We start from the raw sequence: 23,053 nt of genomic DNA, 5'->3' as shown, positions 1-23,053 counted from the left end.
AAAGCATAAGCCTAAGCACATCTAGGTCTAAAAGGTTGGCCCATACACGCCTAGGTTTAAAAGGTTGGCCCACGTGTTTGGGTTGTAGAGCCCAAGCCATTTTTGTTTTATAAATAGCGAACAAGTCATCTGTACTGGTAGACAAAGTGTACAACCCCGTTTGAAAAAAAAAAGAGAAAAAAAGAAATGGACCGGTCTATTCTAAATGAAAAACATGGGAGAACCGGCCCAAGGATAACCAAAAAAATGGAGCAAGGATAAGAACACCCAAACACAAGCCACCATATTTAAGAGGAGATACAAATACATGGAAAGGAAAAAAGATGACTTTTCCTCTCCCCCAAAGCTGACAACAACCCTAGCTAGAGCAGCCCCCTTTTACAAAGAAACCTCATCCAAACCACCCTTACATGTCACCTCCCTTGAATACTTGAGTGAGAAGAGAGTTGGAGAATGGAAAGAGAACAAAAAAAAAAATGAAGAGAGGAAGAGGTTACAAGAATAGTATAGGAAGGAGAGAAAAAATCAAGAGGGAGAAAAGGAAAACCACCAAAACCTTCCCCAATCTTGTCTAAAAATCATATGGTAAGAGTAATATCACTTCCCTACTTGTTATTTTAAGATTTCAAAATACGGTGAGGAGGAAATCTCAAAGGAAATGACCTAGGGTTCTTGCACTTATAATTTCAGAAAGATTAAATGGAAAGATTGGAAAAATAAGGGTAGAGGGAATGTGATTTCAGAATCTATAACAAAAGAAATTGATGTATGTTGAATAACAAACCCTAACTAAAGGTTGGCCTATTGAAAGAACGAAAAAAGGATGGAATGAAGTGATGAAATGTGTGAATTATGATCTTATTATTCTTTTAAAAATATGTTTGAGCTGAAACAAAATTTTATACCTCTGCTAATGTTTTGATTTTGCATACTAAATTGAAGAACTTGTTTGATTATAAACTAAGAGGATGGATGTGTAATTATAGCATGATAACATAAACATACTTGTGATAGAAATGATACATTGCATGAGTAAACTAAAAGGAAATGAACTACAACGTTCAACCAAGAGAAAGAACAATAAAGGAAACTTTTGTATAATGAATATCCCTAGAGAAACAAAATATATGGGGGAACTAGAACTCTGTGTAATGTGAAATTGTCATTAACTAGTGTTTGATGAATTGGAATGATACAATTGAGAATGATGAAATGAACAATTGATGTCAATGTTGTGTTTTGGCCATGGAATCTTGGTTAAGAGAACCCTTGAAAATACATATATGTTTGAACTTGATTGTATGTTGCTTGACAACATTCTGATGAACTTGATGAGATTATAGAAAAGTATATGATTCTTGTTCTTGTTCATGCTAGGTAGTGCTTAGTAAGCTAGAATTACTATAACACCTTATATCATGCTATAATGAATGAGAATTGATGATATCACTTGAAGAACTCAAAGTATGCTTAATAGGAAAGTGACAAAAGCTTCGGTCATCTTAGAAAGTAGTGGTGATTAATAGGTTCTTTTTAACAATGTTGATGAATGCATGACATTGTCACGGGATAAAAACATTACGTATTGCATGTACTTCATAAAATTTAGAAGTGAATTTAGTTGTGGTCTATGTCCAAACTAGGTTGAAGTATGGTTTTTAGGAGGAAGACTTGGTATTGACCATATACATAAATGATTAGCACTTAAAAATGTATTTTTATCAAGGTTTTATATCATCATTTTACACTTGAAGTATCAATAAATCCTTAACTAGAGCATGTTTTATAATAACATATCTAATAATATAAGATACCTTTTAATTTATGGTAAATGTTCATCTTAAATGCAGGCCTATCACATATATCAAGGGATTGATTGATGAGTTTAACTACTGAAATTGAGAAGACAAAGAGAGGGCTCAACTTAGAGAAGAGATGCTGGTTCAATCCAAACTGGAATACCATTCAGTTATTGGATCATAATTGGAGCTATAGAACTTGGATTTATGTCTGTTCTATATGGATGGAAAGCTAAGACATAGGCCTAAAACTTTCATGGAAGTCTAAGATTCAGAAAGGTCGTTTTCAAATTCAAATTGTAGTAATAACGGAGAAGTCTGAATCTATCCTATAGCTTAGACACTATTCAGTGTTTAACCCATATCTCAAGTTCTAAAAGTCCAAATGCACCGATTTATTTTTTGTTAGAAAGATGAGACAATTTTCTAGAACTTTCATGCATAAATCTGTTCAAATTCTGACATTATCAATGATGTTTTGTTCAGACAAGAAGATATAGATTGTTACCAAGTCAAGATATGGTCACCCACTTAACAATTAGTCATAAATCAATAGTTCCAAATTTTGGCCTATAAAAGGAGGCATTTGCCATGCATTTAGGCATCTTGGTTTTTAGATTAAGATCATGCTCTTTATTTATTTCTTTATTTGTATTTTGTAATGTTTAAGTTTTATTCCATGTTATATTTTCATTAATCTCTTGTTTATGCCTTTTATTTCCTTTACTATAGTTATATAATCATGTTCTCCTGTTGCTTATTTATATTTCTCTTCTTCATAATTTTTAGCTAAGTTTATTATGTCAAGGTAAAAAGATTTAACTAATGGTGTTAGAATATGTATAATATAAACTCAACAAGAGTTTCAGTGTTTATATCCAAGAAAGTTTGTTATTAACATGTCTTATCTTTTTATCTTAGTAATTCTTAATACCTTGCTTGTTAAATGGTTAATCTAGATTTGCGTTGTATAACACTTGGTACAACACATGCTTGGCACTTTCATAGCCAACCGTATGATATAACCTACACTTGTGCTATGAAAGAAACTTGATTTGTTGTTAACATAAGTTAGCATCATGAATTCTTGATAATATTTAAAAGTTTGGTGTTACTTAAATAAAATAATTAATATGATCATGTTAAAAATTTATAATGAACTATTAAGGACAAATCATCCGATTGGAATCTCCTTTGTGTGTGGTTTCCAGTTGATTAATAAAAAGAGTTTATATTATACTTATTTCTAATACTATTAGTGGATCCTCTAACCTTGACATTTGTTTTTATCATTGTTGAATCCTCACATTAATCTTACATCTCAAATCCTCTTATTATTATTATTATTATTATTATTATTATTATTATTTTTATAGTTAACCTCCCTGTGGTTTGACCCCGGTCTTGCCGGGTTATTTATTACTTCGACACTCCTGCACTTGGGATAAGACATCAATCTTTTGGTCGTGTTAGTAAACTTAGGGAAAAGAAGTGTCAAAAATGAATTAGTTTTTGTTAATGATTTTCAGTGTCAGAAATGACTTAGTTTCATTGCTAATTTTCAGTGTCAGATTGACTTAGTTTTCGTTCAAGACCTTTAGTGTCAAGAAAATAAAATTTTTATGGATAACCTTAATTAAAACTAAGGGAAAATGTCTTGTTGCAATATTGTCACTATGCAATTATATGAATATAGGAGACATCAGAATGAATACATGTGTGTTTTAGAATATGTAGAAATGACCTCTGAAATTATTTAAATGCAAGTGTATTAAGTAATGATCACTTGATGTATCAGGAGGTGCGATTGGGATCGGATATTTGACTGAACGAGAACACACTATGGGAGGAGTAGGTAGGTGGTTTTCACCTTTAACTGTTTTGTATTAAATCTCTGTAATAATTATACGTGATGTTGTCACTCCATTTTGATTGATTGAAGTTACTCAAAATGATTGAATGATGTGATTAGCTTTGGCTAATGGTGTCCATAATAGAGAATAAAGATTGAATGATGTGATTAGTTTCAGCTAATGGTAACTATAATGGACAACCAAGATTAAATGATGTGATTGGCTTCGACTAATGATATCCATAATAGATAACTAGTATTGAATGATGTGATTAGCTTCGACATATGATATCCATATCAAATAACTAAGATTAAATGATGTGATTAGTTCTTACTAATGGTATCCATATCAGATAATCAGAATTGAATGATATGATTAGCTTCAGCTAATGGTATCCATATTAGATTGGATGGTGTGACTAAATTTGGGTTTATAGTGTCATACGTGTGCGGCGTTGCGACAATCATCCACCCTCAAGGAAAAATATAATGGTATCCCTAGTAAAATATAGACCGGGAGTCACCACTTAGTATTCCGGTTACTAAGAACCTTAACTGGTCTAAAACATAGTTTTGAAACCCAACCCGGTCATCGACCCGGTCAAGTGATCAGGTCATAGGTCAGATGAGTTGACCCGGGTCAACCCAAAAAAAAAATACCTATATAAAAAGACACATAACTAGTTACAACTTACAATGCAACACTTACATAAACCAAATTTAAATTATAAACCAACAACATAAATTTAATTCAATATCCAAAACACAAACCAAATATAAATTATAAAATATTTAAAACAAAACATCCAACAACATAAATTCTAAAATATTTAAAACAAAACATCCAATAACATAAATTCTAAATCAACAACACATTCACTTTTGTTGAATTAACACATTAAGTTCTTCTGTGTCCATAGAAGCAAAATTTGGATCAAATGTCGATGGAATGGAGTCAATCTCGTCAACACCTAATAAATCATCAACATGCTCCTTTGAAACTTCATCGTCACAATCATCTTCAATATCATTAACATTTATGACATCTACATTTCAAACACAATTAATAAATAAATATTATGTGTTAAACAAAACTTTATTCCAAATAATATTTATCACTAAATAATTAATCATTAATTACCATCATCTAAAGTATCTTGTATGGTCATAATTGATAGAGCTTGGTGAAAACTCTTTACTTCTTCCGTTGTCAAGATTGATGAGTTATCTTCTACTACCTAATTTTCAATGTCACAAATTGTCTCAACATTAATTGGATCATAATTCCGTCCTTTCCAATAATTCTTATATATTAAAAGTGAAGGTAAACACAATATAAGTATTAAAATTGAAACAAAACAAGATAAAATAATATTTAAGGAATTAGAGAAAAGAAAAATATTTTTGTTTCAATCTTAGATTGCAGTGGACGTAAACAAGGTCTTTAAGCCTTTGGTGCTCCAATCTATTTCTCTTCTTGGAATGAATATATACAAACATACTCCAATTTCTCTCACATCTTAAAGAACTACAAGTTTGACTTAACACTCGTATAGCTAACTGTTGTAGATTTGGAGCACTAGTTCCATATGTCATCCACCATTCATCTATACAAAAAAATAATTAGTAAAAGTGTAAGACTATGTTAAATAATATTTTTAAATATAAAAATAATTGCCTGGAGGCATAAGGGTGCGATTATTTATTGCAGATGCTCAACCAAAGTCATGTTCATCATTTCTAAATAACTTCATTTCACTTGTAATCTTACTTTGCAATGGTAGATTTCCATGTGTATATTTCTCAAGAATATCTAGAAGTCCAGAAATGGTGCTCATATGTTTATCCATTATCTTTGCATCATATTGAAATTGAGGATTAAACCAAAATGCCGCTGCATAAAGATTTTTATAAAGTTGTCCATCCCACCGATTATTGATAATGTCTATGAAAGGTTTCACTCTAGCCTTTCTCTTTTGAAATTTCCTTGTCATTTCTTTTTTTGCATGATGAATAACATCATACAAATATCCCATCGAAGGTCTATCATTACTATCAACCATTCGTAGAACTCGAATTAAAGGCTCACTCATTCGCACAATTATTGCACATTCTTCCCAAAACAAAAAGTCTAGCACACTCTCAACAAACTTTTTTCCTTTGCTATCTTTAACATAAGGAGATGAGACCCCTTTCCTAGATGTCACCATATCTCTCAACTCATCTTTATGAGATAAAATGCTTTGCAATGCAATGAAATTGTTAGCAAAACGAGTAGGAGCTGGATGAAGTATTTCTTTTCCTCCAGTGAACTTCCTCATCAAATATAATGGATAACAATGATTATAAATGTACTTTGTGATAACAAAAGCATGCTCAACAACACAACAAACTGACTGCAATTTACCAATGTCCTAGAGTATGGGGTTGATGCAATGAGCAGCACAAGGAGACCAAAATATTAAAGGAAATTCTTCCATCAATAACTTGCCAGCAACATAATTTGTAGCATTATCAGTCCCATATGCACAATGTTTTCTACCCCAACATACAAAACAACTTTTCTAAACAACTGATACAACAATCTAGCAGTCTTTGAGACATCTGATACATCAACGGTTTTCAAAAAAATTGTTCCTTTAGGACAATATACTAAGAAGTTAATTAAAGTCCTCCTCTTCTGATCTGTCCATCCATTAATCATTAATGTGCAATTAGTCTTCTTCCAAATCTCTCGATAAGTCTCAACATAAATCTTGACTTCATCAACCGTTTTTGCCAAGTAATAACCACGAATAGCATGCAAGTTTGGTCATTTATAACCAAGACCCATGGCTGTTACAACATCTATGGCATGCTGATAATACACAGAATTAACAACATTAAATGGCACATATGCATCAATCATCCTCTTCGCTAAAACAAGATCACACCGTTCAACTGCTTCCTTCCTTTACCAATAATTCTGAAGAGACTTTTGAGCACTAGGAGTTGTTCTCTACATGAAATATGTCCTTAATGTTGCAGATTTCTTCTGCTTCCCATAACTTGTATTCGATTGTTTTACAGTGCTGGTGCTTTAAATCTTTTTCTTTTTTGCAATCTTCGGTGGTAACATATGTTTTTTAGTATTGACATCCTCATCATCATTATCACCACCATCATCATTTTCTAAGTGCCTAATCATCATCTCTTCATGCTTCATTTGTTGTGCATTAAATGGATTGAAATCTACTTGCATTTCTCTAACTCTTTTTTTGTTTCAGCATTTCCTTTAAGATTCAAAACCATTTGATGTCCAACATTAGAAGGACATTTGCGACATTGTTCAACTTCTCCTTTAGTTCCAGCTAAATGTTGCTTAAATTGATTAATACAAGCACCCGCAAATACTTTAGCACAATATAAACAAACTAATTTAGTTTTTTTACATCCAACACTAAGTTCAGGAGCTTCTCTACAATGACCCCATGCTAAATCTGTTCTTCCTCTACTACCACTTAACATGGAAATTAAAGGTTAAGATGATTGGGCTGTTGAAGGATCACTACTTGGAGTACTATCATCATATGAAGACATTTTAAGACCTGGCATAATTGAAATCACCCCCTTTCAAAAAAAAGAAAGAAGAGGGAATGAACATGCTATGTAATGTCAAAAAAAGAGGGAATCCTCCAGTCATTTGTTCCTACACTACAATGGTTTCTTAATGCAATAGAATTGCATAAGTTTCTAATAACTAGCATGTCCTTTGAATCCTACAGTGTTCAATAACACAAATTCCCTCAATGTTCAAGCAGAGGAGATGGAATTCATTCAACGGCTCTAATTGGAAAGCATTCTCATTTCTCAGTTCAACACAGATTCCACATTTCTCATTTCTCAGTTCATTTCTTAGTTTAACACTCAAGGGATTCAAAATCTCCCCATAAAAGAATAACAACATAACATGATAACATTATAACAGAGAATCACTACCGAGAGTGAATAATTCAAAACAGAGATTTACATATATTCCAAATTGTAAGCTAACAACATAACAGAGAGTGAAAGAATTATGGTAACACTGTAATAGGATTCACTTCCGAACCATTGGTAACACCATAACAACATCAAATGAATCAACAAACAATGAATCGGGCTAGAGTTCATCAAAAGAATCATGGTAACAACATTTTAGAGTTCATCATACAAACAAACAACACAGTTCTATTGATGCAAACAACATAGTTCTATTGAAATCGGGCTATAGAAACAAAGGTCATTAGTAAAAGAAAAGACAGAAATTGATGCAGAAATCGGGTTAGAGAAACATACATGAGGGCTGAGGTGACTGGGCTAGAGAAATTGATGCAGAAATCGGGTTAGAGAAATCGATGGCAGCGAGTGAAAGAAGGATTATCGCAGAAATTGAGGTGCTGGGCTGAAATTGAAATTGATGCCATAAATGAGAAAACGACCAAGAATAAACAAAACAGAGAGTGAAAGAAGGAGATTCAAACCTTTTTCATAGAGATCAATGGTTAGACCTTTACTGCTCCTTAGCTAAGTTTCAATTTTCAAAGACAAAGAGTAACATAATTAGGTTAATTGCTTCGTTCTTCTTCAGTCTTCAGCATTTTAGGATTTTAAATGACAAAAAATGACGTTGTTTAATGACAGTGAAAATGAAAAAAAAATTGATTGGGTCTCACCTGGGTTTGGCCGGGTGGATCGGGTTGACCCGGGCCAATTCCCAAGCGGGTTTTTGCCTCCACCCAGACCGATCCCAGGCCCGGGTCGGCCGGGTCCTAGGTCGACCAATCGAGCCTATCCGAGTTTTAAAACTTTGGTCTCAGAGATTGGGTACGGAGACTGATTGTGTATAGGGAAGGTATTAGCACCCTAACTACGTCCTACCTAAGATAGGCTACATTGTTTAAATGTCTAATAAAATCTAAGGTCTTGTTGTATTTTCTAATTGTTGGTCTATCTAAGGTTCAAGAAAAGCCCTCCTTAATAAGGAGTTTCTTATCTTAATGGGGCATAACCTAACTGTTCTAGCGTCTGGAAAAAAAAAATTAATAATCCAAAATACATATTACGTGTAATGTTGTACCCCGAATACTAAGAGAAACAAAATAAAATTTTTGTTGTTTTTTACATTTTGGTCAATTTTCTTTTGGCTTTAATAAACTGGTTATTAAAGCCAAAATGCATGCTAAAATATTGTTTTTTGGTGTATGAAAAACACAATATGATTTTTTTTTAGCTTTGAGACACTTGGCCATATGCACAAAAATATTTTTTTTTTTTTTTTTCAAATTTTTATATTTTTGAAAGTTTTGACGAAAACCGGGTATTTTAATACCGGATTTGTATTTTGTTTTTGAAATGACAAAATAAACAAACACAGATTAAACAAAACATATTAGAATATTTCAAAGGCATTTTCGAGAAATTTTTGTTTGAATTGGGCTGGACCCGTCCCGATTATTTTTTTTTTGGACTGGGCTGGGTCCAAATATTCAGTTGGGCCAGAATTGGCCCAGCCATGAACAGTGCTCTCCACAATTCACAGACTACGTGAACAGTGGGAAGTAAGAGAGGTGAGACAAAGCAGAAGAGAAAAAAAAAAGGAAGGAGGAAGGGCTGACATGCGATGGTTGCAACCGTTGGTTGTGCTGCTGGAGGCAATTGGCGGTGGCGGCGGTTTGCTATGGGCGACGCTGTCTCTATTTTTTTCTTCTCTCTCTCTCCTCTATTTTTCGTTGTCTTCTCTAGTTCTTCTTCTCTTTTTTTTTTTTTTCTTTCGGTATTCCCCCTCTATTATGCTCTCTCTTCTCATCTGTCCTATTTTTCTTTCCTTTTTTTTTTCTGTTTTTTTTCTTTCTCTCTCTCTCTCCTACTCTATTTTTTTTTCTATCCTTATGTTTCTCTCCCTCCCTCCCTCCCTCTCTCTCTCTCTTTTTCATCACCTTGTGTCTCCTTTCTCTCCTGTATTTAGAGGGGAGAAAGGAGGACTACACCCCTGCCCAGTCAATGGCACAGGGGTGTAGAGTGGACGAGGCGGCCACTATTCAACCACCCCTCACCACACTAAGGACACCTCGCGTCCCCTAACTCTAACACGTGGAAAGCTTTTCAGGTGGAGGAGTCAGGTCGGCGTCTTTTTGGAAGGAGTCGATGGCGTGATAGAGGAAGAAAAAAAATCTTCTTCTCCCCCTATTTCACGCATTTAGAGAAAGAAGAAGACCCACAGTGCCGTTAAAAACGACATCGTTTCGACCTCTTTTTCTGTTTTTTTTTTTGTGAACAGTATATGAAACAGTGTTGTTTTTTTCCAAAACATGTCATTTCATTTAAATGAGAATTGGCGCCAAAACACGTTAGATTCAAAATCAGGCCTTCAAATTGCGCATGTTTTACTTTTTGGTCCTAGGTCTCGGATTTCTTCAATTAAGTCCCTAATTGGCCATCAAACTTCAATATTTATGCAATTAAGCCCCTAATTTGACCAAATTAACTCTAAAAAATTATATTTTGACCCTAGAACTTTAATTTCTTCCAATTAAAGCCCAAATTAACTCTAAAATCATTTTTTCTTGCAAATCAAAAACTCCATAAATTCAATTAAACCTTCAATAAAATTTAATTGAGTCCATAGACATCTGATTTTGGACTTTTCTTCCTCAAATTGAATTTTATTTGTCAACAGGACTCTCATCAGTCAACAAAATATTTTCAAATTTTTAATTTTTGTATTTTTGAACCTCCTCAACCAATTGTTAACCATTTTTTTAGTGTTCTGGCATCCTCTTTTCACTACTATTATTTTTTTGATTGATTTTATTTTTTTTGTATTTTATTATTTTTTGTGTGGGGAACCAAAAATGAATTACAACATATGGTATCTTTGGTCGATAACCTGAAGGAAACCGTAAAGCTAACTCGGACATTAAGATCCAAGTTGGGTGATTGGGATGGTTGAATAAGATTAACATTAGTTGACAATGATAATGATATATGATTTTGTATATAGTCAAATATATGTTACGTAAAAATAATGACGTATCAATTATACTTATGATTAAATCATATATATCGTAGATTAGATGAATATAGTTCAAAGGGTATAATCATTCGTGGAAGGATACTTAATGTACTAAAAGCTTCTAAATCATAATGTATGATAATAAAGGGTATGTTTATAGTCCAAAAGATAATGCAATGTAAGGTCATATGATGATGTGAAATGAAACCTTGAAAATAGAATTAAGAGGAATACAATGACAGGAACATATCTATTTAAGTTGATAATGTAATTTCAAACACATATTTTTGTTGCTCAATTCTATTATGAGAGATTGTCTTTATGCTTACATTGAACTTAATTTGTAACAAAGACGTCTCATAGCCATGACGCTTAGAAACTTCATCCTACGTGTCTAGGATAAATCATGTAATAGCATCATTAGTCGTTATGCATTTTATACAACTATGTAATGGCTATGAACTGCTAATCGATAATTTTGTAAGAACTTTGATAACGACTTTCAGAAATCATGAATGTGGATTTTGTATGTATAAACACATCATGCTATAAATGCAATGACTATGTATCTTCTTCCATGATGCTACCGGGTATTATAGTTATATATATGACATGCTACATCACCTAATGATGTCTACTTGCTGAATTTATAAATAATATTATGCAATGCATCAATGAGATATGACAATACACAAAAAAAAAATATCATCCCATTTTTTACTCATTATGAATAAACATCATGTCATGAATTGGAGAATATTGTGAGGCTTTCCACGAAGCATCATTAGCCTTCAAACATTTATGGTCATTGGAAATAGCTTTGATGACCAGAAAATTGGGGTCTATGTTTTTTTTACCCTAAAAATCTCAATTTCAATTACTTTCTAATCAAATAACATGAAGTAAAACATTTGATGGACCTTTAAAACCTCATTTTCAACTAAAAAATACATTTCAATCATTTAAAAATTCAAACTCAAATCAAATTAAAAAAAAAAAAAACTTGATATACTTTTCGCAGTACCATCAAAGTTAGAAACCACCTCAATTAAGTTTCTCTCTAAAAAATGAATCTATCGACACAAAAATCAAAATTATTAGTGGTCAGAATCCGATCATCTAAAAAATCTCTCTCTCCTCGACTTTTTCAATGACATATGTTGTCATCTCTCAACCTTTAGGGATGAAGCGTGACAAAAGTAAAGTTTGGAACCAAAAAATAATAAGCTAAAATAACATGGACTAATTTGTGAGAAAAAGTAAATTTAAAGGACTAAATTATAGTTTTGAATATGTTTCTCAAAAATAAAAGAGGGGAAGGGGGCGTTGTTTCTCTCTATATCAATTTTGGTCCTTCATTTCTCCATTTTTTTTAATAGTAAGCTAAAAATCTATTTTATAAAACTAATCGTGTAACACCCTTATCTTAGGATAATCTTTGCATGGATTCCTTTTCATTAATCTCAAAGAGAACGAGGTAATTATTTTATTATTATTATTATGATAGTTTACTATCAATGTGAATGGTCGACCAATTTAATTTACTCTAACCATTTAGTCAACCCGTTCTCCTATATTCCTCAATCTCCTCTTATTGGTTGGATAAATGGTCGATCGGTTTGATCAATCATTTGAGATGTTAGCGAATTTAATTATTCACCATGTCAAACAATCGACCAATTTGAACAAGATCATACTTTTTATTATTTCTATTTTTATTCATTTCATAACCCCAAGTGCAACATTTACTTCTAATGCTTTAGTGATCTTTTGTATCTCAATTTACATTATAGTCCAATCTCAAATATCAAATCAACTCTTAAACTTACAAAGAGTTTAAATAGAAATGCTTTAGGATCGTACTTTTTATTATTTCTATTTTTATTCATTTCATAACCCCAAGTGCAACATTTACTTTTAATGCTCTGATCTTTTGTATCTCAATTTACTTTATAGTCCAATCTCAAATATCAAATCAAGTCTTAGACCTACAAAGAGTTTAAATACTCTTATAAAATAACCTTAATAGATTTACCCTTAAGCACTAAATTGATCCACTTACAAAATTAACCCAAAACCTATACAAATAAGCACAAAACACTGATTCAAATAATTTTTGGATCTTAGCTAAAAACCAAGTATTAATTAAGCACAAACATGAAGAAAATAATAATAAAAAATAATAACAAATTTAACACATAAAATAAAGTTATTGCATCTAATTAAACAAAATAACCTAGGATAGATAAATTTCCTAAAATAAATAATGTCTTGAATGAGATTTTCAACCTAGAAACATTAAGATATTTGTTGTCACCTTTAGATATCCAAAATAAGTTATAAATTTGATTGCTAAAGTTTCCTCCCCTTTAATTTCCTTATTTGTCTATGATAATTAATTATAGCTTTAAAGAATCCTCTCAAAACATGAAAATACTTGATGCCTTCCTTTAACCACCCTTGTAAGATTTGGAGACCACCCAACTAATTTGTTATTGAATACCACCAGCTATTCTTTCCTTATGTAACTATGATAAATAAGGAATCATTGTAAGAAAAAGATTTTAGAATATTAATGAATATGTGCCATATTTGAAAATTATATTGCAGCCCATTGAAAATCCTTTTAGAACTAGGAAATTCACAAAACAAGCTTCCATATTTTTGTAGGAAAATGATCATTACTAAATAGGAAGTCCACCGGATAACAAAATTCATATAACTTGTAAAGCCTTCTCAAACTTCAATTGACCTAAAAGTTTACCCCAATATAAAAAAATATCTCTAGAATATTCTAATAAAGTTTCAGCTTAATCCAATAGTTTGATTTAGAGTTATGCTCAATAGTGTAAAACTAGACAATATAAATTTTTATTCCAAAACTTGAATCTGACCTTACTTATATTAAATCACGTATATACAAAGGAATGAGTTGCAGTATCAATTAGAGCATATATAAATTGTGAGTTCAATAGTAGTGTACCTGTCACTACATCAAGAACAACTCTGACGTCCTTTTAGGTCACATGAAAAACTCTTTTATGAGTCCTCTTGCCCTATCCTCTAGACCATCCTCTATATACATTAGCCTAGACTAAGTTGATCTACTCGGCCTATTCATAGTCACTAAATGTTGTTGATTGTGAGTCAGTTGTCTTTGTCCCTAACTCTACTCATTATTCATGTATGGGCATACCTTTCTACAGTGCCTAGTCTCCTCTTAATGGTAGCATGTGGAATGCAAATCCGGACACTTCCTCTAAATATGTCCCCCTTTCTTATAGATATAACATAATCTAAGTGAAGTTAAATAGTCTCTTGGGAGGTTTTGCTCGCAACTTACATATCCTAGGTGAGTAACGGTCCTCTTACCCTATTTAGCAGACCCTGTTATTGATCATGCCCTAAGACGTGCTTACCCTTCTATGAACCCTCCCTTAAAGCCCTAAGGAGATTCGCCTAATATGCTTCATAATCCCTAATTCCCACCTTTTTTCTTGAGCTGATTAAATTGTTCTTGTTTTTCCTTTCTTCGGAAGGGGAGGTCTGCTTGAAGAAAACATAAGTTCCTTCTTTTTCCCAATTCTATTTATACCCTATTTATCATAGTTTCAAGGGACAAGATAGCTTTAACCAAATATCAGACTATCTAAAAGGGCAAAGTAGTCAACTCTATCTATAATTCTTGTTGGAGACCATTCCTAAATCTCTTAATTTTGTGATTCTTGGTGGGTAAATAAACAAAGCAAACAAGAAAAGGTCTTAAAATCTATGGCTAGGAACTTTTGTTTTTTATTCTTTCGATGATATCTTGTTTTTTATTCTTTCGATGATATCTCGAGTAGTGATTGTTCTCAAATTCTCTATCAAAGTCCACCCAGGTTAAAACTTCAACTGCCATTCCTTCTTTCAATATCTCTCACCATGTCAAGGCATTGTTAGATAAGAATTGAGAGGCATGACCATCTTCAGGTCATCGAGAACTACTATCTAATTCATCATGTTCTTGATTTTCTTTAATCAATACACATCTATCTCGGCATCATATTCTTCTCAATAGAGCTCACAATCCATCTCATTTAGATTTTTATATCATCATACCAAGGTAACTACCCTTTCCTTAGAGTTTGTATTAGATGCTCATGTTAGTGTATATGCCCTGTAGCCAATTAGCTGGTTACATATATCATTGACTTTATATATATATATATATATATATATATAATTTATTAATAAAGGCTTATTTATCTTTAATATTCATCAAATATTTTATTTAATGAATCTAATATTTGATTAATGAGTCTAGAGTAAAGATAAAGTTCTTGGAATAAAAATGCTTTGCAAAGAAAATTATAAAGTTGTTATAATTATGAAATTCTTATTATATCAAAGCATTGTTTCTAAATGTTCATGGTCAATGTTCTATTAAGACTAGATATTTGTTAAAGTTGTTGAGACTATGACATATTATGTTCTTTCCTTCATAAAAGGAAGTTATTGTTCTTATAAATTGAGATATGAGGAATACATAGAACTAATAGGTAGATGTTTGTTGAATGACATGTACATTGAACTTACCCTTATTAGAATTTCATAAAGAGAGATCACATGTGTCTATGGAAAGACTCACTTTATAATTGTGTAAGTGATCTTAAGACTTGAGATCACTAAGTTATCTTTTATAGGAAGTGCTATGTTTTGATCTTGCTACATGTAGTCCTAATCAAGGGTGAGAAATAGATAAATTTTAGGTATAACATGAACTATATGAAAGGTATTTAAGTAATCAAGAGAGGATTCATCACCCTAGGTGAATTAGGAAAAATATTCCATCTGCTCTAAAATAATATTGATTGTAAATCCTTGCATAAGGTAAAATTAGATTTGAAAAGAATTTTAAATCTTATTCAAACAAATAAATGACAATGGTGATGAGAATAAATACAATTTGATATAGTAGACACACTTCATGCTATAATGTCTAAATCATATTATTGTTGATGAATGGATAATAATTACACCGAGAAACTGGTCACTAAAAGGTTAAGTCAAATCAGTTATGACTTTTCTAATATTTGAGGGATCATGACATGTTGCTAGATGACACGACCAAAAGATTGATGTCTTCTCCCAAGTGTAGGAATGTTGAAGTAATAAATAACCCGGCAAGGCCAGAGTCGAATCACAAGGAGATTAACTATATAACAACAACAACAACAACAAGTTAAAGAGGACTTTGAGATGTTTGATTAATGTGAGGATTAAACAATAATAAAAACAAATGTCAAGATTAGAGGATCCACTAATGGTATTTCAAACAAGTATAGTATAAACTCTTTTTATTACTCAACTAGAAACCACACTCAAAGGAGATTCCCATCTGATGATTTGTCATTAATAACTTATTATAAATTGTTAGCATGATCATATTAATTATCTTATTTAATTAACACCAAACTTTTAAATATTGTTAGGAATTCATGATGCTAACTTATGTTAACAACAAATCAAGTTCCTTTCATAGCACATATGTAGGTTATACCATACAGTTGAGCTATGAAAGTGCCAAGCATTTATTGCACTAAGTGTTATACAACACAAATCTAGATTAACCATTTAACAAGAAAAGTATTAAAAATTAATAAGATAAAAATGATAAGACATGTTAATAGCAAGTTGTTTAGGATATTAGGATTGAAGTCCATATTGAGTTTATATTGTACTTGTTCTTACACCATTAGTGTAACTTTTTCACCTTGGCATAATAAACTTAGCTAAACATAATGAAGAAGAGAAACATAAATAAACAAGATAAGAATATAAATAAAATACAAGTTAACTAAGTAAGGGAAAGGAAAGGAAAGGAAAGGAAAAACATAAACAAGATACTAATGAAAGCAAAACTTAAGCATTACAAAAATATAAAGAGAGAAATAAAGAGCATGATCTTGATCTCAACAACCAAGATGCCTAAATGCATGGCAAATGCCTCTTTTTATAGGCTAAAATTTGAAACTATTGATTTGATGACTAATTGTTGAGTGGGTGGCCATATCATTACTTGGTGACAATCCTTATCTTCTTGTCTAAACAAAACGTTATTGATAACGTCCAAATTTGAACAGACTGAACTCATAAAAGTTCTAGGAAATTGTCTCATCTTTCTAGGAAAAAAATAGAGGTCATTTAGACTTTTAGAACTCGAGATATGGGCTGGACACTTAATAATGTCTAGGCTGTAGGACAGATTCAAACTTCTTTTTTGTTGCTAAAATTTGAACTTGAAAACGATCTTTTTAAATCTTGGACTTCCATGAAAGTTTTAGGCCCATGTCTGAGCTTTCCATCTATATAAAGCAAACCTAAATCCAAGATTTATAGCTCCAGATATGACCCAATTATCGAATAGTGTTCTAGTTTGGATTGAACCAGCATCTCTTTTCTAAGTTTGGCCCTCTTTTTGTCCTTTCAATTTAAGTACTTAAACTCATCAATTAATCCTTCCATTTATGTGATAGGCCTGCATTTAATATGAACATTTACTGTCGTGGGGGTGACATTGTCTGGCGACGGTGGAGGCTCGTTGTCGTGCCTCTTGTATGAGGTTTTGTATGTTGGGAAGGGTTTTTAGATTTAATCACAAAATTATGATTAATTTTTAGGAGTCGCCACCTAGTATTATAGTCACTAGTAACCTGATTAAGGGACTAGTTATGCAAGGGAAAGATGCATCACCCCCAGTACACCCTACATGAGGTAAACTACATTGTTGTTTGATTGTTTTTTTCCAAGTCAGGTTTCTATGCATTGGTCTTTTTTAAGATTCAATGCATATCTCTCTTCATGAGAGAGTCTCTACCTTATTGTGTTAAATCCTAACCGATCTAAAGTCTGAACTTTAGCATCGCATGTTTACACTTTTGTATCTTTAATACATAAGGGTGTACTTTATTGTGTAATTTTACACCCCACAAATATTAAACTCTACATCTGGACCCTAAAAAAAAAATTGGATTTTTTTTGACATGTTGGCTAAATCCTAATAAATAATCATAAACCGGTAATGATATCATTTTTGGATTTTTTTTAAAGATGAAGAAGATGCAATTTTTGTTTTTTTTTTTTATGAAAATATGCTTGGAAAAATTTTAGGATTTGGTCGTATGCAATGAATTTTTTTTTTTTTGAAAAATTTTAGAGAAAATCAGCTATTTTAATATAGAATTTGTATTTTACAGTGTAAATATACAACTCAATATTATGCAAAATGGATAGAAAAATATTTGAGAAAATCATAATTTTTTTCAAAGGATTTTTGATTTTTTTTTTGGAATTTTTGATTTTTTTTAAAGAAATATGTAATATTATATTATATATTAATTAAATATTATTAAAACAGGTGGGTCGGGCCGGCCCAGATAACTAGGCCTGACTCAGCCCAAGGAAAAAGGCGGGCCAACATCGACCCAAAATGGTTAGGCCAACCTCAACCCATACTATTTTTTATTCTCTTTTGGGGTGGGCCGGACCCGACCCATACAAATGGGTGGGGCCGAATTAGGTAAAGCCCACCTCCGAATTAGGTCACGTTATGCATGCAACCAAACGATTGTAGAAGCTGCAGACTGGCGGAGGAGAAGACTACCAGGAGTGGTTGTCACAGACGTGATCATGAGTTTGTGTTGATGGTTTCTTTGGCGTCGCTGGGAGGAGCGGTGGCCGGAGTCATCCACAGGGAGAAGAGAAAGACTTCTTCAGAAGTGAGAGAGAGGAAGAAACGGTGGTTATTTCAAGCATGGGGGTGGCCGCCTTGTAGTTGAACTAGCTACCTGTGGTGGAGCTGGTGGTGGCTCTAGTTTGTAACTAGAACGGTGGAGAGAGAGAGGTAAAGAAAAACTGCAGAAACGGGGTAGTGGGGGCTGGTTTTTTTGTAAACTTTAGACTAGAATTTTTCTTCTCTCGGGTCATCAACGGAGCCTCTATTTATAAGCGGTGGAAAAGGGTAATCTTGTCTACACAAGGGTAAAATTTCAGCCTTTGATTTGGTTGGGAAGGATCCCAACCGTTGGTTCAAAGTAGCCTCTCTGAGTTGTCAAATCTGCAGGAAAAGGCTATCTAAGTTGACCTCTTCATGCCGCCGTCGCCGCCATGCTGTCATTCATCCCGAAACGTTCACATGGGATTGTAGAGGAACTACAGGGAATCCGTTTCATGCAAGTTTTGTTCGATTTGATGGAGAAATCAAGCATTAAATGCATCTGCAAATAAGGCTCCAATGCCTCTTTTTTTTGGTAAAACGAGGAACACAATGAATAGTGACCAGATGACATGTCGTCTAGTTCTCTTTTTTTTTTTTTTTTCTAAAACGGCGTCATTTTGGGTTTGAATTAAGGATTTAAATTGAATTTCAATTTAGTCCTCCAGCTTTCAATTGATTTCAATTGACCCCTAATTGACCTTAAACTTTTGATTTAAGGCAATTAAATCCCTAGTGAACTTCAATTGGAACCCCGAAATTACACGCCTTTTACAATATGGTCCTTAGTCTCGGATTTTGTCAATTTAACCCCTAATTGACCATTAAACTTTCAATTTCTTCAATTTCATCCCCGGCCTTTTGTCAATTAAGCTCCTCAATTTTGGCGCCTTTTGCAGATTGGTCCTTGACTGCGAATTTCTTCAATTTAGCCCCTAATTGACCCCAAAACTTCAATTTTCTTGCAATTTTTCCCCTAATTTCAATCAATTAACTTGGTAAAAATTAAATTTGGTCTCTTAAAATTTCAATCTTCTTAATTAAGTCTAAATTAGGATCCCAAATTTAATTTTTCTCCAATTAAGCCCCAAATAAAATTAATTTGACCCATTAAAAGTATAATTAAGTCTCGCACTTAATTAAATCATTTAATTGGAACAAAATAATTCTTAAACATAATTAAAATTTCATTTGACTCATGATTAAATCAAATTGGCCTCTTGAAAATTTAATTAAGTCATTGGACTTAATTTTTATGCAAATTCATCCAATAATGATTTGACCTTGAATTTGCATTTTTCTCTATTTTTTGGCGTAGTGGGGTACAATTAGACCTTGAATTTTCTCCAAAAATTGCAGCTTGATTTTTTCTATTTTGGCAACCCTCTTTGATTTACTTTCTCCATATTGCCAACTTTTATTTTATTTTTTATTTTTATTTTGAAAAAAAGTGAATTGGTTTTTTTTTTTTTTTTGGAATAACCTAGAATTGATAATGTCTGAATTTGAACACACTAAACTCATAAAAGTTCTAGGAAATTATCTCATCTTTATATTATACTTATTTTTACACCATTAGTGTAACATTTTCACCTTGACATAATAAACCTTAGCTTAAACATAATGAAGAAGAGAAACATAAATAAACAAGATAAGAATATAAATAAAATACAAGTCAACTAAGTAAAGAAAAGGAAAGGAAAAACATAAACAAGATACTAATGAAAGCAAAACTTAAGCATTACAAAAAATAAAGAGAGAAATAAAAAATATGATCTTAATCTGAACAACCAATATGTCTAAATGCATGGCAAATGCCTCCTTTTATAGGCTAAAATTTAAAACCATTGATTTGATGACTAATTATTGAGTGGGTGGCCACATCTTAACTTGATGACAATCCTTATCTTCTTGTCTGAACAACACATTATTGATAACGTCCGAATTTGAATAGACTACACTCATAAAAGTTCTAGGAAATTGTCTCATCTTTCTAGGAAAAAAATAGAGGTCATTTGGACATCTAGAATTCGAGATATGGGCTAAACACTAAACAATGTCTGGGCTGCAGGACAGATTCAAACTTCTTCTTTGTTTCTATAATTTGAACTTGAAAGTGGCCTTTTAAACCTTGGACTTCCATGAAATTTTTAGGCCTATGTATTAGCTTTCCATCCATATAAAGCAGACCTAAATCCAAAATCTACAGCTCCAGATATGATCCAATTACCAAACAGTGTTTCAGTTTAGACTGAACCAACATCTCTTTTCTAAGTTTGGCCCTCTCTTTGTCCTTTAAATTTAAGTACTTAAACTCATCAATCAATCCTTTCATTTATGTGATAGGCCTGCATTTAAGTTGAACATTTACAATAAATTAAAGGTACCTTATATTATGAGATATGTTATTATAAAACATGCTTTAGTTAAAGAGTTATTGATACTTCAAGTGCAAAATGATGATATAAAACCTTGATAAAATTGCATTTTTAAGTACTAATCATTAGACATTATACTTGATCTTCAAATATAAATCAATCAGTTGTTGAATTGATAATAAATTATTTTGTTTAATTTATCTAATCTTATTTTATTTAGGATTATGATTTATATTTGGGCCAACTTACTAGGAAACCTAATGGGTTACACATAAAACAAACCATTGGTCAGAAATTAAAATGGGATGATTAATCAAGTGTTACTTGATTGTTAATAAATTTTAGAAATTAAGGAATAGAATGTAATTAATACATGAGATTACAATTCTAGACCTAGAAACAATCAAGTAAGGATTTGATTGAATAAATTTCTAAAATTAGCCTAAAATAATATATGTGATATTATTGATGGGGCAAGTTGATATTTTGTTATTTATAAGATTTTTTTAAGTTTTTCTATAAAAAGAGTGATATGCCTTTTATTTTTTGTGATGAAAAAAGTAAATAGAGTACAATACCTAAACTTCTAAAACATAAAAAAAAAAAAAAAAAAGTTTACACTATAAGGTATAGCAATTCATCTCTCCTAAAAAGTTTTAGGAGATTTCTTATGATAGTTCATGTGGATTACTGTTAGAGATTTGACAATTGGATGACTTGTTGTTTGCGACAACCTAGGATTGAAGCAAATATTCAAAGCCTAAAAGGAAATCTAATAGTTAGATAATCTTTGTATAAACTTTAAACAACCCTAGATTTGTCTAAAAAAAAATCCTTAAGGACTCCCCAAAAAAGTTTAAATTTATCATTTCTGATGTGTTTATGAGAAACCCAACAACTCCACCCAACCCTACGACTACAACTCTAACTTTCTATTCCATATATATAGGGTTTTTTTCGAGTGGCATTGGTGCAATTGTTTCCGCTATAGGTGGGGGGTCTAGCTACCTTACTTCTAGTTTCAGATCCCTCTAACCATACTTATTTGGCCCTTTAAGAAGAATCCATATAATGGTATCCCACACCCTCCTCTTCCTAATTGTATGAAAGTGACCGACACATACAAAGCTTTATCAACCAGAAGATCCTCTTTAAGAGCCTCATTCCTATCCATAAGTTGAATCCTCCTCATGTTTGGAGAAGGGTATGTTCTCTTACCTTGTCTTGGACAAACCATCCTAAAATTAAATAAATACTCATCACACATCAAATTATGATTCCAAGTCTGCTAAATCATACCAAATCTCTGATACTAACCGTAACATCCCCATATTAAGATAATCTTTAAATGGATTCCATTTCATTAATCTAAAAAGAACGAGGCAATTTTTTTATTATGACATTTTACTGTTAGTGTTAACGGTCGACTGGTTCTCCTATATTCCTCAATCTCCTTATACCAGTTGATCAAACAATTGACTAGTTTGATTGACTGTTTGAGGCAGTAGTGGATTTAATTTTTCACTCTGTTAAATGGTCAACCAAATCAATTTGTAAATTCAACCAATCGACTGGTTTGAACATAATCATATATTTTTTTTATTTATATTCTTATTCATTTCATAACCCTGGGTGCTACATTTACTTCTCATGTATTGGTGATCTTTTGTATCTCAATTTACATCATAGTCCAATCTCAAACATTAAATCAATTTATTTGGAATTTTCATCTTATCAATAATCTCATGATATTCACCACATCATTTTAACATAATCAATTTAGCATACTAATAAAACAGTAATAGAATTTAAATAAATAATAAGGAAATAACATAAAACAAAGGAAAATCATTACTTTGATTTCAAGTTCTTTTCTAGCAATGACATTAAAGCCCATATGCTTTAGTTTACATACTAAAAAGAAGCAATTAAAGTGTTACATTACATTATCCATAATTACAATATTACATACATATCTTTCCTATTAACTAGAGCAAGAAAGCAATAACAAAAGTTTATTCATGATGATCTTGAAAAGGACCTAGTATAAGAATTAATATTGCAAAGTGTTAATCTTTACTATAATTTTACTCAATCTTAATTTTTTTTTTTTTAAGAATTCATTTCCTTTACTAATACATTCCTTTTCGTCCTAATATTTCAACAATGAATTAAATAACTTCTTGCACTAATTTCTCTTTTTTTGTACACAAATATGGTTTTATAAATTGACTA

Source organism: Populus alba, chromosome 8 (assembly GCF_005239225.2).
Source record: "Populus alba chromosome 8, ASM523922v2, whole genome shotgun sequence".
Classification (NCBI taxonomy): Eukaryota; Viridiplantae; Streptophyta; class Magnoliopsida; order Malpighiales; family Salicaceae; genus Populus; species Populus alba.
Note: the sequence above shows the minus strand (reverse complement) of the source record.